This window comes from Mesoplodon bidens (assembly GCF_964165515.1).
Source record: "Mesoplodon bidens genome assembly, chromosome: 6".
Lineage (NCBI taxonomy): Eukaryota > Metazoa > Chordata > Mammalia > Artiodactyla > Ziphiidae > Mesoplodon > Mesoplodon bidens.
Genome location: NC_138162.1, coordinates 4,926,734 through 4,943,096, shown reverse-complemented (window position 1 = coordinate 4,943,096; position 16,363 = coordinate 4,926,734). Strand labels below are relative to the sequence as shown.

The 16,363-nt window shown below is 48.1% G+C and overlaps 1 protein-coding gene across 9 annotated transcripts in view; it reads right to left on the bottom strand.

Moving 5' to 3' along the window:
- RAPGEF1 (Rap guanine nucleotide exchange factor 1) overlaps positions 1–16,363 on the bottom strand; it is a gene marked incomplete at its 5' end in the record, with an annotated part of 150,665 nt that overhangs the window by 115,670 nt on the left and 18,632 nt on the right. The window lies entirely within an intron of this gene.

Sequence of the window (16,363 nt, the reverse complement as noted above, 5' to 3'; positions counted from 1 at the left end):
AGCTGAAAGTTAAAAATAGACCAATTTGGGGGTGTGCCACAAGAAACATTTTTTTTTTTTTTTTTTTTTTTTGCGGTACGTGGGCCTCTCACTGTTGTGGCCTCTCCCGCTGCGGAGCACAGGCTCTGGACGCGCAGGCTCAGTGGCCATGACTCACGGGCCCAGCCGCTCCGCGGCATGTGGGATCTTCCCAGACCGGGGCACTAACCCGTGTCCCCTGCATTGGCAGGCGGACTCTCAACCACTGCGCCACCAGGGAAGCCCAAGAAACATTTTAACAGAGACCCTAACATCACACCTTCTTTTTAAGGTTCTGGCCCTCAGACCAGTGTGCATCAGATGACAAGTTCCATCAGAGAGGAAACAAGCTGACTTCATTAATCCTGTGTTTCCAAGGGAAAAACAAACAAACATCAAAATGCAAGCTGCACTTTAGTTTCCAAAGAAGAAAAGACCTCAGAGGACAAGCAGCTAGGAGTTTGTCACCTCAAGCTCCAATCTTACACTCTATTTTGGAATTAATTTTTCTGGAGAAAATGTGGCACCACCTAAATTCTGAACAACAGGTTTCCTGGAAGAAAGAAGGGCATGAAATCATATGCTTTTTGGTAAAAACAAAGAAAATGGCAAGGTACGTGGAAAGATTTCATTGATTTAGATACCAGAGTTTGAGGGTAGAAAAGCTCTTAAAGAATCCTTGGAGCACATGCAGTGGGTGAGACTGGCTGCAGGACCAACCACCTGGGTTCAAATTCTGCCTCTGCGAACAGAGCACAGCCTTCTCAGTTTCCTTATCTGTTAATTGGGCATAATGCCAGTAGTCCCACCTCCCCGGCTGTAATCCTTAGGGGGAACACTGACTGAAACCGCCTGGCCCTGGCCAGGCAAAGACAGTAACAATGTGCGTAAGTTATTTTACCACAGGAGATCCTGGTAAGGAACAGGGAACTAACAAGCTACCACCAACCAGAAGAATAGGGGAAAGGTCAAAAGGAGAGAGGAGACGCCAGTCCACATGTCCTACCAACCTCCCAGAATCCTCCTCGCTGGAATCCATCTTGGCTGAGCAGTTGCGCGTGCCACCAGAAAGGACCCTCAGTCAGAATGATTGGTCAGAGACAACCCGAAAACTCACCCCGTCACCATAAACCCCGAGACTGCGAGCCACGTGGCAGAGCCGTCCTCCTGGGCTCCCTCACCCCGCTGCTCTCCGCCCGGGCGCCCCTTCCCAATAAAGTCTCTTGCTTTGTCAGCACGTGTGTCTCCTCGGACAGTTCATTTCCGAGTGTTAGACAAGAGCCCGCTCTCAGGCCCTGGAAGGGGCCCCCCTTCCTTCAACGTAATGAGGATCAAATAAAAGGGACACTTAGGAATCCCTTGGTAAATCGTTATCACCAACACTGTTATACTCTTTGACTGTGAAACTGTATTAGCTCAGACGGCTGCTATCTGGCTTCAGGCAATTTAGCCAAAGGCACAAAATCACAGTGAATTTCGTTCTATTGGGGTTGGAGGGTACAAGGTGGGAGTCAGAGTAAAATTTAAAGACAGTGTTCCAAAAAAGACCCACAGAACCAAAGAAATGGAGCTTGAGAGGCACTAAATGCACTAGTGCTCCAACTGTTCAGTGTGCTCTGTTACCACCCCCAGGGCCATGGCCAGCGTGCTGCACCAGCCACTGCCCGTTCTGAGGGAAACAGAAATGCTCCTGCCAATGTATGAAAATGAATGAAGCCAAATCCAAATCTTTACAAGATCTTAAGGTTTCCTATTTTGATCTACCAATACAGAAATCATTTTTACAAAATCACAGCCTGAGATTCCAAACTTCTTAAAGCAAATAGCACGGGTCCGTTTCACTCTTCCAATGACAGGCAGGAAAGAGAGCAAATGCTTCAGTGAAGGCCACAGCCAACCCCGCTTCCCTCACACTGTGTGCTGAACTCACCTTCCAATCAAACTGCAACCACAGACCAGAAAAGAGCAAAGGCTCGCACCCCAACCGCGCCAGAGGGGGCCGCTGAAACCTAAGAGTTGGTAAAAGATCCAATTCAAGTTCAGCACCCACCCCAACTCCATCAACAAACACCCCACCCTTTCGGTACACTCTGAAGAGACTTCAGTTTCCTTCCAAAAACCGTAACCATTTTCCTTAGGCAAGTTTGCAACGCCAGATATTATATCTGACCTCATTTCTTCCAGAAGACATTTAGTTCAGAATATCTACAAAAGCATAATAGATCAAAAAGGCTCTACTTTTGAACCTACATCTTAATGTCTCTTTTCACCTAAAGAAAGTTTTAACTTGTCAAATGCTCTGCACACGATGCCACCCAGTACCAGCAGAATACCCACGCACAGTAGGTGCTTAATAACTACTGAACAAATGGGCAGAGAGATGAAGGAATAAACAAATGGATGAACAAATGAAGGCTCCCCACCCCCCCGCAAACACACCCTACAATGTGTTAACAGGCGTTTTTTTTTTTTTCTTTTATAAATTTATTTATTTTTTATTTTTATTTTATTTTTGGCCGCGTTGGGTCTTCGTCGCTGTGCGTGGGCTTTCTCTAGTTGCGGCAAGCGGGGGCTACTCTTCGTTGTGGTGCGCGGGCTTCTCACTGTGGTGGCTTCTTTTGTTGCAGAGCATGGGGTTTAGGCACACGGGCTTCAGTAGTTGTGGCACGCGGGCTTAGTAGTTGTGGCTCGTGGGCTCTAGAGCGCAGGCTCGGTAGTTGTGGCGCACAGGCTTAGTTGCTCCACGGCATGTGGGATCTTCCCGGACCAGGGCTCGAACCTGTGTCCCCTGCATTGGCAGGTGGATTCTTAACCACTTTGCCACCAGGGAAGCCCAACCGGAGTTTCTAATCCATAAATGAACTCTCCTTCCTGCAAGCGCCAGGGGTGTGGGCCCGCCCGAGCGCTGTTTCCCCCACCCCTCAGCTCAGGCAAAGTCCCCAACCTGGAGTTTCATCCGTATCTTTTTTATCTCCACTAGTCTGTAAAGCTTTTGAAGTCAGGAATGGGGTTTGGGTCAGTTCCCCATGTCCCTGCGCGCACACAGGACAACAGGTCACCAGGGAAACCTGGGCTGGAGGCTGACGCTGCCATTTCTCAGCTAGGGGCTGCCACATTCTAACAGCTAATTTTCTGATGAACCTTCCAAACAAACTAGAAACTTCCTTGAGAGCAGCTCTGAAGTGAGGACCCTGTGGTTCAACTGCTTCTCGGGTAACCACGGCCTCCCAAAATGATTCCGTGTGAACTTGATGGGGGCTGGGGGTTGGGGAAGGTAAATCGAATCGCCTATTCTTAAGAATTCCTCCCTAACTCTCAGCTCAGAAAAAGCGTCTTCCAGAGTCGTCCCCAAGGGTGAATATGCTCACCATCCAAGATGGGCAAGTGACCCATCCAGTCCACACTTTAGGGAGACAACATGGGACTCAAACAGATGAGACGAATCAAAAGTGAAAGGCCACCAGAAGTGGAAAGCTCACTGCATGGCCAGCATCACGTGTCTCCACGTCCTGCGCAAATCCTTCGAGGGTGCTGTGGGTACATGGACTGCTTTCAATCAGACCGCGTGTCACCAAGTTACTCCTGAGGTATTACTACTGCAAGCCCCAAATCGCGGACTCACAGAAGGGCAGGGCTAAGGACACAGACTGACAAAATCACCTCCTCCTAAGAGCTTGGGGCAGGGCAGGGCGGGGGTCAAGGCTACACACTTAGTGAGAGAGCCAGGTCCAGCCCAAGAATTTTAATTCTTGGCCGGGAAACCTGCTACCTCTTTCTCCTGACCAGAGGGACGAGGCACGTGAGGAGTGGCGAGGGCTGGCTCTGGAGGAGCGCTGACCCGGTTTGAATCTTTCGGTGCGCACTTCCCATCAGGGCGACTTTGAGATAGGAACTTCACCTCCCTGGACCTGATTTTTTCACCTCTGTAAAATATGTACTAATATGCTGCCTACTTCACAGGGCAGTCTAAAGCTTAAACAGGATGTTTTAAAGGTGCCTGGCACACCTAAAGGATAGGTACCATTTTTGCTGTTTTTTTTTTTCTCTTTAATTTCATTATCTATGAACATCCAGCTTTAGAGACAATACATTAAAGAAAAATTATTTACCGTCAGAGATTTTTTTTCTTTTTTTAAATATCCCAGTAAGATCCATTGCAATGTTCTGGTAAATAACTCATTCCCTTAGCGCAAATAAAATAATATTTCACTTCCAAACACTTGTATCATCAGAATACTTTTTTGATTATGGAATGCAAGCGACATAAACCAGGGAGGTAACACTGTGGTTACTGAAGTCTGAAACATTTTACAGAGTCCTGTCCTCAATGCAAGATGCAACTGGATTCAGAAGAAACCTGCGTCAGGGAGTCCTGCAAGGCGCTGCTCACTGCTCAGAAGGGAAAGGCCCGTGATCGCTGTAATGTGCACCTTCACCACCTCCTCCCCACCCCGCCCCCAGGTGTGCGGGCGGGAGATGGAAGCTGGGTTCTGGAGCCGGTGCCCAGTAGCTGACATGAAGCTTTGTGCATGGAATTTGTCTGCTGGGAGGAAAGTCTGATGTTGGTCACTTCCCCTCCAGAGAAAAATACAACAATACAAGGAAGCCCCAAGCACTGTGGGAATGTTCCAAAGTGGGAGTTCCAGCTCAGTCCAGAGTATAAACAAAGGGCAATGACCAGCCTGGAGGTCAGGCCAGCACAGCACTGAGGCAAAAAGTCTGGGAGCCAGTCTCCTGGATGCCCTAGTCCCTGCTTTGAAGTGACATCCCTGCCCAGCGCTGCGGAATCACCGAAGGCGAAGGCATATCCCGAGTAGTGCATCACAGGAAACACGGACCGGGGCTCTCTTACGACACACTTGCAAACTCACAGTGATTCAGTCTCAGAATGTCATGGCCTGAGTGGCCTCAGATTCATCCGACAAATGCCGACGTGGAGTTTAGGGAGAATCAGACAACATGAGCAAAGAGTCACTTAGTTACCACTGTAATCAGTGCTGAGAAGTTCTGGGAGGGGAACATGTCTAGCAGGGCAACCTAATCTAATCTGGGAGGTCAGGGAAGGGTGAGACTCAAAGGATGAGCAGGAGCTGACCAAGCAAATGGGTGAAAAGCATTCTGGGCAGGAGCAGCATGTGCAAAGGCCCTGGGCAGCTGGAGGTATGAGAACGGGGGGAGGTGGATGGGGGTCAGAGGCAGCAGAGCCTTAGAGGTCCAGGGTTTCATCTCATGGGCTTCAGGGGGTGCCTGAAGTGTTGACCAAATCATGTGTGTTCATTTTTCTGGGAAGAGAAGTCCGTGGCTTTCATTAAAGTCTCAAAGAGTTCCAAAAGGTTAAGATCCACAGAGCTAGTCCAACCCTCTCGTTCCAGAACAAGGAAACTGAGGTTCCTCATTTTGAGGGAAAGACATTTCCCCACAGACAGCCAGAGAACCCTAATCACTGGCTCCCAGCCTGGTGTTTTTCCACAGCTAGCCAGCTGCCTTACTTCTGGCAGGGGTGTGTCAACAACAACAAAGTGCTAATCCTCACTGAATATTGATACTGTATACCACACAAGGCTACTTTGTTTCTGTCCAGGCAGGCCCAGAACTGACACTCTACAGAATGAACTGTAAAGTCTGCCAGTCCATCTTTCTTGGGGTGTGACCTAACCTGCAAAATACAGGGGGCAGAACCTCCAATTCCAAGGCACCCCCATGAGAAAGCTTCCGGGTTTTTCAGGGACCCTGGCAGATGATGCTGGTTCACTAAAGGAAGAGCAATTAAGGCAGAGTCCTCGCTGCTAAATCAGCATCCAGACTTTTAAAGAAGCTGCTGCTTATTTGTTGTTCTTTCTAAAGTCAGGACTGGGGACGTCCCTGGTGGCGCAGTGGTTACGAATCCACCTGCCGATGCAGGGGACACAGGTTCGAGTCCTGGTCTGGGATGATTCTACGTGCCACAGAGCAACTAAGCCTGTGCACCACAACTACTGAGCCTGCGCTCTGGAGCCCACGAGCCGCAACTATTGAAGCTCACGTGCCGCAACTATTGAAGCTCACGTGCCGCAACTACTGAAGCCCACGCGCCTAGAGCCCGTGCTCTGCGACAAGAGAAGCCACCTCAATGAGAAGCCCACGCACTGCAACGAAGAGTAGCCCCCGCTCGCCGCAACTAGAGAAAGCCTGCGTGCAGCAACGAAGACCCAACGCAGCCATACATACGTACATACATAAATAAAGTCAGGACTGGGCCAGAAACTAGCCTGCAGGACATGAAAGGGAGAAAGCCCACACCCTCAACTTTATTAATTCCACCTGGAATTGAGAGAAAGGAACTAATTTTTTAAGTGAACAAAAATAGTAATTTTCTCCTCTGCCACTTATTTCATACTATTTGGAATACTCGGGGAAAAGTCTAAGTATATGTGGAGAATATTTCTTAAGCTCTTGATGCTTCCTGGAATACCCAAAGGAGGAAGTCAAGTGCCCAGACGGCCATTTGAGGCCTTTGGGAGTCCAGCCCCTGAACTACCTTTCCCACCTCCATCTCCCACATCCCCACTCAGGAGCCTTTACTTTGGCTAAAGACTCAGTACCCTGTGTGAACCTGCTCCTGCCTGCACTGAATCCCACCTCCTTCCTCCCCAGCAAAGCAGATGAAACCTAAGAGTCAACACCCAGCAGACTCTCAGTGGGCAACCATCAAGGGGGACGCACATTCTCTGCTTTGCCTGGAACATGACGGGGTCAGAAGAGGCAACGCCCTCACTGGGGAAGGGCTCCCACCACCTTCCGCTAGCCCACTAAGCCCCCAGGGTCTGTGGCCTCCTGCCCTTTACAGCACCCTACTTGCAGAGGCGGTCCTCCACCTTGACTAAGCGGCGTCTAGTTGGGGCGGGGCGGGCGTGGGAGTCACAGCAGCGCCCTCTAGTTAACGCTCTCCAGGCTTTTAAAGATGCACAACCTTCTCCACTACGAAGCTGAGCCCACACCCAACGTGTGCTTTTATCCACTCATTCAACAAGAATTTGTGAGCTTCACCTGTGTGCCTTTTGAGCTCTGGTGAAGCAGCAGCTGACAAGGAGCTTACCTCCTAATGAGAGAGAAAGATCATAAAAAAGAAGCAAATAAGCACTATATTAAAAAAAAAAAAAAAAAAGCAAAGGCAGGGTTAGGGGACAGTGAGGGGATAATGTGATGTGAGTACTGCTTTGGACCCCCGTGGCTAGAGGAGGCCACTCGGGGTGACACACGAACAGAGAGCTGAAAGGAGTTAGGGGGCAAACGCACCCAGAAGGGCAGCTCACGTTTCCCGAGACTCAGGACCTAAGTGCTTCCTGTGCGTGAACTCATAAGGACCCCACCATTGGCTCCATTTTCTCCATGAGGAAGATTTTTAAGAGGAAGAGGCGTGAGGGACTTTCCCAAGGTCACATAACCAGCAAGTGGCTTCTGACCACAGGCTCTCGGCAGCCATTAACCCCAATGCCCGGGGGGGATGAACAGGCAGAGCGAGGAGCAAGCGCAGGTTCTGAGGCAGGAGTGTGCTTGGTATCTTCCCAGAACACCCAAAGGAAAAGCTCAAAAACCCGAGTGGCTGGGAAAGAGCAGCAAGGGTCAGCGGTACGAGCGAGCCAGGTGCCAGAGTACAGGGTGCCACGCGCAGGCCGTGGTAAGGACTTTTTCATTCACAGTGTAAAGGGAAGCCACGGGACAATCCTCATCAGGCCTGATGTGATCTAATTCACGCTCTGGCTGTTGAAGGAAGGAAGACTAGACAGCTGTGCGGTGAAGTGGGAACCAAGAGGCCAGTGAGGCGGGCACCACGGCAGTACAGGGGGAGACGGCAGTGGCCTGGAGCCTGAGTCAGCAGAGGAGCTGGCAAGAGGGACCGGAGGCAGGATATATGTGAAGTAAGCCCAAGAGGATCTGCTGATGGGTCAGATATGGGCTGTGAGCGAGGGGTCGGGGAGGACTCCAAGATTTCTGAGCCTGAACAACTAGGTCAAAAATGGTATAATTTACCGTCATGGGCACCCAGGGAGGAGCCAGCTGGGCAGGAGGTAGGGCGGTGAACCAAGAGCCCTGGTTTAGGCACATCAAGTCTGACACTTACAAGACATCCGAGTGGCGACGTTAAGTGGGCAGTCTGCAGTTCAGGGAAGAGACGGGGTCTGGACACATATACTTGGGAATGACCAGTATTTAGATGGCATTTAGACGTGGAACTAGATTGCGCAGGAAGAGACTGGAGGACTCAGCCCTAGGACATTCCAAAATTGAGAGTCTGGAAGAGCAGGGGATACAGAAAAGGAGGGCTGAGATGGGCGTGTCCACGTGCTACCAGAACACGTACACATTAAGACAATTCAGAAGAAGCTTGTAAACACTTACCATGATGCTTTTAAAGTACTGACTTTAAACGTAATTTAAATTTTAGAGTTTGGTTCTCGAGTCCTAGATACTTCGTTTTAAATGGTCTTGCTAATCATGACGACTAATATATCAAACCAGTGACTTAGCTAATATCCCAAGGAAAAATATACATTTAGTGCGGTATTCGTCAAAGAGTTCTCTCCACAGCTGCCGATCTCCTGGCCATTTTCTTGTCAGAGCTAATTAGATTGCTGTTTTTTACCTCACAGAGCTGCTGGCAAAAGCAGGTACTGGAAGTAGAAGAGCCGTGAACATCGTCGTTCTCTTGCTGTTCGCCAGTGCTTGTACTACGAGACTCTTCTCCCATCTGTCGTGTCTTTGCCGCTTCTCCATTTAAGCAGAGTGTGTTTCCGCACCGGGCGATGGTGCCAACTGGGCAAGTCCTGTAAACCTCGGTCGCCTCATCTGTAAGATGACGTCACTATCACCTCCCCGCAGCGCTGTTGAAGGCATTAAATACCCTCAGCACAGCCCCTGGCATCAATGCATGTAAACTGGTTTTTATATTCTTCCTCCCCCTCCAAGAGCAACTTTTCAGGTCGAATCCCTGGGAGCTTTTCCATTCCTCTCCATACCTGACTTTAAGCAGTGATTCCAAAGGGTGCCCCCACCCCCAAACACCTACCCCACCAGGAGCATCGACATCATCTGAGAACTTGTTAGAAATGCCAGTTCTCAGCCCAACTCCAGACCGACTGAAGCAGAAACTGGGGGTTGGAGCACAGCAGCCTCCAGGTGCTACAATCTGAGACCCACTGGAGAAGGCGGGCAGCATTCTGGGACGCCCAGGACAGGCACCACCTGACCCAGACAATCCTGTCATCAATACCTGCTAATGTAACAGGCTGCAAGCTGCCAATCTGTTATAAACACAAAGCTTCCTACCCTTCTGGCTGTTTTCTTTAAACATCAACTACATCACTTGAATAAAAATAAAACTTCTTGCAAAAATTCAATCCCTACCCTCCTTTCTATAGCAAGAGGGAAAAGAAAATCTCTAACTTAACCCAGATTACTGTTCCTATATAATTATTATATAATTATATATTATTATATTATATATAAGTAATAATATATATTATATATGTTATATACTACATATTTATATGTATAATTATTATATAATTATGTAATTATTATATAATTATTTTTCCAATTCTCTTGACACGAACACGAAGATCCTTTCCATCCATTCCAAAGAATATGAATTTAAGATCTGGTTAATCTAATTTTTCTCATAAGGAAAACATGCTCTGGTTGTTTTATGTACACGTTTATTGTTTCTACAAACCAAACTGTCCCAGATTTTGATGCTTCCATGAGTTGAGTGACTGGAACATACGAAGTGGCAGATGCCCACAGGGAGAAGGGCACGAAAACCGAATCCAGCTGACCCCCCCGCGGACTCCATGGGACTGACCCCGCCTTGGAACAGAGGCCGTATTTCTGAAATAGTTCTCTCACTGCAAATGCAAGACCCTCTCCAACACAAATGTGTGGAACTCAGTAGCTGTAAATGATTCCTCCCTCAGTGTTTTCCCATCCAAATCAGGACACTTTTGAGAGTGACAGGGACGGCGCTATTAATAATCATGCCAGGACAGCAGGTGTAAGCCGGGATGTGTGATCATTACCCCATCTGTCATGTCTGCATGAGCCCAGTGATCCTCGAAGTAATTTTCCTCTGGTGTCCAGACACCTAACTGTGAGGCTAGATGAGAGCTACATTTATAAGCAAAACTCTAGAGCCTGACTCTTCAAGCAAAGGCTAGACCTCGCCTAGAGGGGAGACCTGGACAGCCACAGTGAGCTCCATGAGAGCAGCCTGGCTCATTTATCACTGTGTCCCCAGCATCTACCTTCATGAACTAAAGACAGCAGCTGCTCAAGAAAGCAGCTGAAAGAATGAAGCAATGCTTCCTGTTGTAGTTCCTTGATTCTAAAATGTATACTTCTTCACAGTTTAACTTTTGAAATCAGGATATGTTGTTTTAAATCAACCCTGCTAATGTATTTTATTTTTCTTTGTTTCCTGAGAAGTGTTACTATATCACTGAAATGTCTTACATGTGTTGGTGCCATAGTATCAAAAAACACAGCGACTGCCTATCGTCGCAGATTCACGGAGATGTGTTAATGATACTCATGGGACTAGAGACCTTATTGTGACAATCTCAAGGCAACAACTCCCAAACGGAGGCACCATTCCATCTAACAGAGTTTCCTGGCCTTAAAACTGTCAGAGGAAGCCTTGATCTTGCTTCCATGGATCGTCCTCCCTCTTCCCCTCCCCCAAGTCAGCGACACCTTCTCATGAACGTGGCCAGTAGCCTGGAATCCTGCCCAACAGTGCTAGAGTGAATGCCATCTGTGCTGTCCACCCAGAGCAAGTGCCCACAATGGTACCCAGGCAGTCTCAGATGGAAGCCACGGAGAGGCTTGGGAGGGTCTTTACTAAGAGCTGACATGCACTGAGCACTCGCTGTGTGCCAGGCTACAACACCCCCAAGCTCTGGGGCTCAACTAGACCTTGAGGTCCCCGGACTCTCTTCCACTCTTGGCAACGTTCTACTCAGACGAATAAAGGACGGGAACCAAAGGTTGCCAGAGGGCAGCACTGGACAAATTCCCTCTGTCAGGGTCCTCGAGGAGCCCAGCACAGCTGAGAAGTGCCACATCCGGTGGGGAGGGGATCCACCCTGGCTTAAAAGCTCCCCGCCCCACAGGAGCCCACGTCTCATAATCTCACAGGCTCCCTCAAGAAGCACGCCCAGGGACTTCACTGGTGGCGCAGTGGCTAAGAGTCTGCCTGCCAATGCAGGGGACACAGGTTCGAGCCCTGGTCCGGGAAGATCCCACATGCCATGGAGCAACTAAGCCCGGGCGCCACAACTACTGAAGCCCATGCGCTTAGAGCCCACGAGCCACAACTACCGAGCCCGTGTGCCACAACTACCGAAGCCCGCGTGCCACAACTACCGAAGCCGCGTTGTGTGCCACAACTACCGAGTCCACAAGCCACAACTACTGAGCCCGCGTGCCTAGAGCCCTGCTCCACAACAAGAGAAGCCACCACCACCGAAATGAGAAGCCCATGTGCCGCAATGAAGAGTAGCCCGCGCCCACTGCAACTAGAGAAAGCCCGTGCGCAGCAAGGGAGACCCAACGCAGCCAAAAAAAAAAGAAGCACTCCCAGTTACAAGACCCACCGCACTCAGGGAGCCCAGGGTGTTGTGTCCCACCAAGTGTTTATCATTCACCTAGAGGTCCTCCCAGCCCAGATATAATTAATTAAACCAGAGGTCATTTCTACCATAAGCACATCTCCCTAGTAATATACTTGGCTTATGCCATCACTTTTTAAATGTTTTAATATAACTTACTATAAGACATTTAAGATTAAATAACTATTACACAAATAAATACTGAAAAATAATTGGTATCCACAGCATTTTTTTTAACTGTGGTAAAATATACATAAAATGTACCACCTTAACCATTTTTAAGTGTTACCACAGTTCAGCGGTAATAAGTACATTCACACTGTCGTGCTGCCACCCAGTCACAGCAGGGCAGGAGGTGAGTGGCAGGCGAGCAAACCTTCTTCACCCGCTGTTCCCCGTCACTCACGTGGCCGCCTGAACCATCCCCGCCCCCCCACCCTGGTGGGAAAACTGGCTTCCACAAAACCTGTCCCTGGTGCCAAACAGGCTGGGGACTGCTGAGGTCACAGGACTCTTTTTGTCCTGTAAAACTGAATTTAAACATTAATTAAATGTTAGACAATAATTCCCCATTCTCCCTTCTCTCAGCCCCTGGCAACCACCATTCCACTTACTTTCTGTCTCTATGATTCGATTACTCTTACGTATCTCACACAAGTGGAAGCATTCAGTATTTGTCCTTTTGTGTCTGACTTCTTCCACTTAGCATAATGTCCTCAAGGTTCATCCATGTTGAAATGTGTGTCAGAATGTCCTTCCTTTTAAGGCTGGATAATGTTTCATTGTGTGTACATACCACATTGTTGTTTATCCATCATCTGATGATGGGTACCTTTTGGCTATTGTGTGACTAATGCTGCTATGAAACTGCACATACAAATATCTTTTTGAGTCCCTTCTTTCATTTCTCTTGGGTATATACTCAGAAGGAGAACTGCTGAATCATATGGTGATTCTATTTTTAATTTTTTGAAGAACTGCCACTGTTTTCCATAATGGCTGCACCATTTTACATTCTCACCAACAATGCACAAGGGTTCCGATTTCTACACATCCTTGTCAGCACTTGTTATTGTCTGATTTTTTGAAAGCAGACATCTTAATGGGTGTGAGGTGGTATCTCACTGTGGTTTTGATGTGCATTATCACTAATGGTTAGTGATGTTGAGCATCTTTTCATGTGTTTACTGGCCATTTGCATATCTTTGGAGATGTCTACTCAAGTTTTTTAACTGAGTTGTTTGATTTTTTTGTTGGTCAAATGCAATCTTTATTTCTAGGAAACAGAGCTAGCTAACCAAAGTCAAATTCTATGCAGATAAACAATGATTATAACCATACAATGAAATACTACTCAGCTATAAAAAGCAATAAACTACTCATAAAAACAATAACTTCATGAATCTCAAAGTCAGTATACTGAGTATACTGAGTAAAACAAGCCAATTCCCCAAAGTTACATGCTATATGATATTCTGGAAAAGACAAAACTATAGGGATGGAAAACAGATCAATGGCTGCCAGGAGCCAGAGGTGGAGGAAGGGTTTGACAACAAAGGGACAGCAGAAAGTCCCCCCCCCCGCCACCTCCGACCCCGGGGTGATGGAATTGTTCTCAATCCTGACTGTGGTAGTGGTTACACAAATCTACACATGAGTTAAAACTCAGAGAACTGTACACCCAAAAAAGGGTCAATTTTACTACATGTAAAATTTTAAGACATTCTCATGCAGAAGGGGAAAGGGTTCTCCTTTTAGCCACACAGGCATTATGCTAAGCAGCTTACAAGCATCATCTCATGGAATCCTTACAAAACTTCAGAAATGTATAAATATCGACTGTCACCTGAGCCCAGGTCTGACTGAACTAGGAGAAACTAAGTCCTGATTATTCAGATACCCAAGGTCCCATTCGATCTTTCCAAGACCTGGGGTGTGTGTAAATTATGATGGATCATACAGTAGGAGGAATTCGGTGTTGGCAGAACCACATCCACACATAATCTGTCTCCCTGGGGTGGGGTCCACAGGGCTTCCATCAGATCCTTCGCAGCACTTAGGATCTCAAAAAGCTCAAGAACCACTGTTCCTGTTCAAGGAACACAGAGGACACAGCACATCTGTGACAGTGCCAGGCCAGAAGGGAAGGCTCCAGACACTCAGGCTGGTTCTCTCTCCATCATCCCAAAAATGCCACAGTTCCAAGCATTCCTGGTGACAGTGACTTCATATGTTCCCCGAGATGATTTTAGTCTACACAACTTCCCCAGGAGCAGGTGCATTTCACTACCAAGCTGGGACCAGTACTTTGGCCTCCCTGCAACACAGGCCTGAAACGGAGCCCAGGTTCCTAGTCCAATTCCTATCTTGGTCAAATATAAAAACTTCATTCTACAATCTTGCACATTTAGGGTAAGTAACAGACAGCTCCCCATAAACAGAATAAAACAAGGAGAGCTCATGCAGGAAAGCATGCTTTTGATCTGCACCTCTGGTTTTCTGATGACCTCAGAGAATCAGTATTTGCAAGGTAGTCGTGACAAGCTGAGGCAGAAGCACACACTGGTGTGGTTATGGTAATTAAATGAGGTCCAGGACGAAGTGACTGAAGCGAGTGAAAAGGGTTGGCTGGGCTTTGGTCTCTCTGCAAATAGCTGTGTGCTTTGAGCTAGTTGAACTGACAAAACTGCAAGCAGACTACACACATTTACTTTCACTTATCAGAAAGGCCCAAGAGAGCACAGGTTAAGGAAGACTCAGAACAATACACTAGAATTTCTGCATTTATCTCAACTGTGAAAATTAATCAAGGAAGGGGACTATAGGGTATGAAGCCACCCCACTTGCCACGTTCAATGCAATTTGTAAGTTACCTGTACACAAGGCCCTTGAATGGCTTGTGGTGTTTTAGCTGTCACAAAACAAAAGCAACATCTCGTGATGATTTCACGTTCAGTGTTGAATAAAGATGGTTTTGTTGACCCTGAGAGTCACCCCTACAAGGAGAAACTGAGGTGGTGTCTCTAGGGATGGAGCAAAAGCCTACCTGCTGGTGACCTGCTCAGGCTCTGAGATAAGCCGCTGCCCACGAGCACAGGCCCGTTCCTTTCAGACAGACTTACAAAAGGATATAATCAGGACTTTTCCTCCATCTACTGCACGTGCTGGGGCCACGTGTGTAGTTGAAATGAAATGCCATCAACTCTTCCCATAAATTATCTCTTTGGAGGTTTATTATTTAGTCCTAAAAACCTATTCCCTGGAATTCAACTTGAGAGAGAGAGAGACGGACAGACAGACAGACACCCTGCAAGGAAATACCTCAATAGCCAGAGACCTCCCCTTCTTCTGTGAGTGCTGAGGTCCGAACTTCACTTACCATATGACCATTTTAAAGGAAACGGTAATTTTAGAGCAGAAGGGGACACGAGGTAGGAACAAAAGCTAATGTTTATTGTGTCAAGACTCTGCTAACATGCTTTACTGTACATCATCTCATTTAACCCTCTCTCAACACCATAAGGTAGGCACTGTTATAATTCTTTTCCATTTTACAGATAAGGAACTGAGGCTCAGACACGCAAAGCAACTGGCCCAGGATTCCACTGTTCCACGGGAGAGCTGGGATCCAAAACTACAGCTTTAGGACTCAGTCGAAGCTCCCCATCCCTGCTCCATGAGTCCACTCTCTCATTTCACAGATGGGGAGACTGAGGGCTCAGAGGGCTCAGAGGGACCCCTGCAGACCCAGGGGCCATGAAGCAGGTCTCCTGACCTCCAGCCCAGGCTCATGCTGCCTCTAACATGGATGAGTGTTAAGAAAAGTATGAAAGCTAGATCAAAAGTCTCCTGCACACAGCAAATGCGGTGGCCAGATTCTCAACTCCCTAAGGGCACAGATGCCTCCAAACTTCTCAGTACCCTCATTGCATTGGAGGGCTGCTGGACACTTGGTGAGCATTCAGCCAATGCTGTATGGATGAAGACGTGTTGGGTGCATGTATGGATGGGTGAGTGTGTAGGTGGGTGGACAGAGCTATGTCGACTAAGGGCTACTTCCCACTGGTTTACATCCAAAGTAGATTCCCTTGCAATATTTTCAGCAAATGTACTTTTTTTTTTTTTTTTTTTTTTTTTTTTTTTTTTTTTTTTTTTTTTTTTCTTTTTGCGGTATGCGGGCCTCTCACTGCTGTGGCCTCTCCCGTTGCGGAGCACAGGCTCCGGACGCGCAGGCCCAGCGGCCACGGCTCACGGGCCCAGCCGCTCCGCGGCATATGGGATCCTCCCAGACCGGGGTACGAACCCATATCCCCTGCATCGGCAGGCGGACTCTCAACCACTGCGCCACCAGGGAGGCCCTCAGCAAATGTACTTTTTAAGCCACCTCTATAATGGAAAAAGCAGGAGCTGCTTCATAAATCTGTAGGCAGATGTGAATTCACCTTAACAGTCCTGCAGAGAGGTTGGAAAGCCCCAGGGGAATCCCAGAGCAGGTTCCAACCAAAGACAATGACAGTGCCTTCCAGCCAGCCTCCCTGTGGCTCTGTGGTAGAAGAGCAGCAGACCCCAGATCCAGACTCTCAGTGGGACCAGGGGAGCACACACGAAGGCAGGGAAGAGAAGGGATGAAGGAAACCCAAGTTCCCCAACCAGTTCTACCTCTCACTCAACTTGCCACCTGCCTCCCTTTCTTCAGCTGT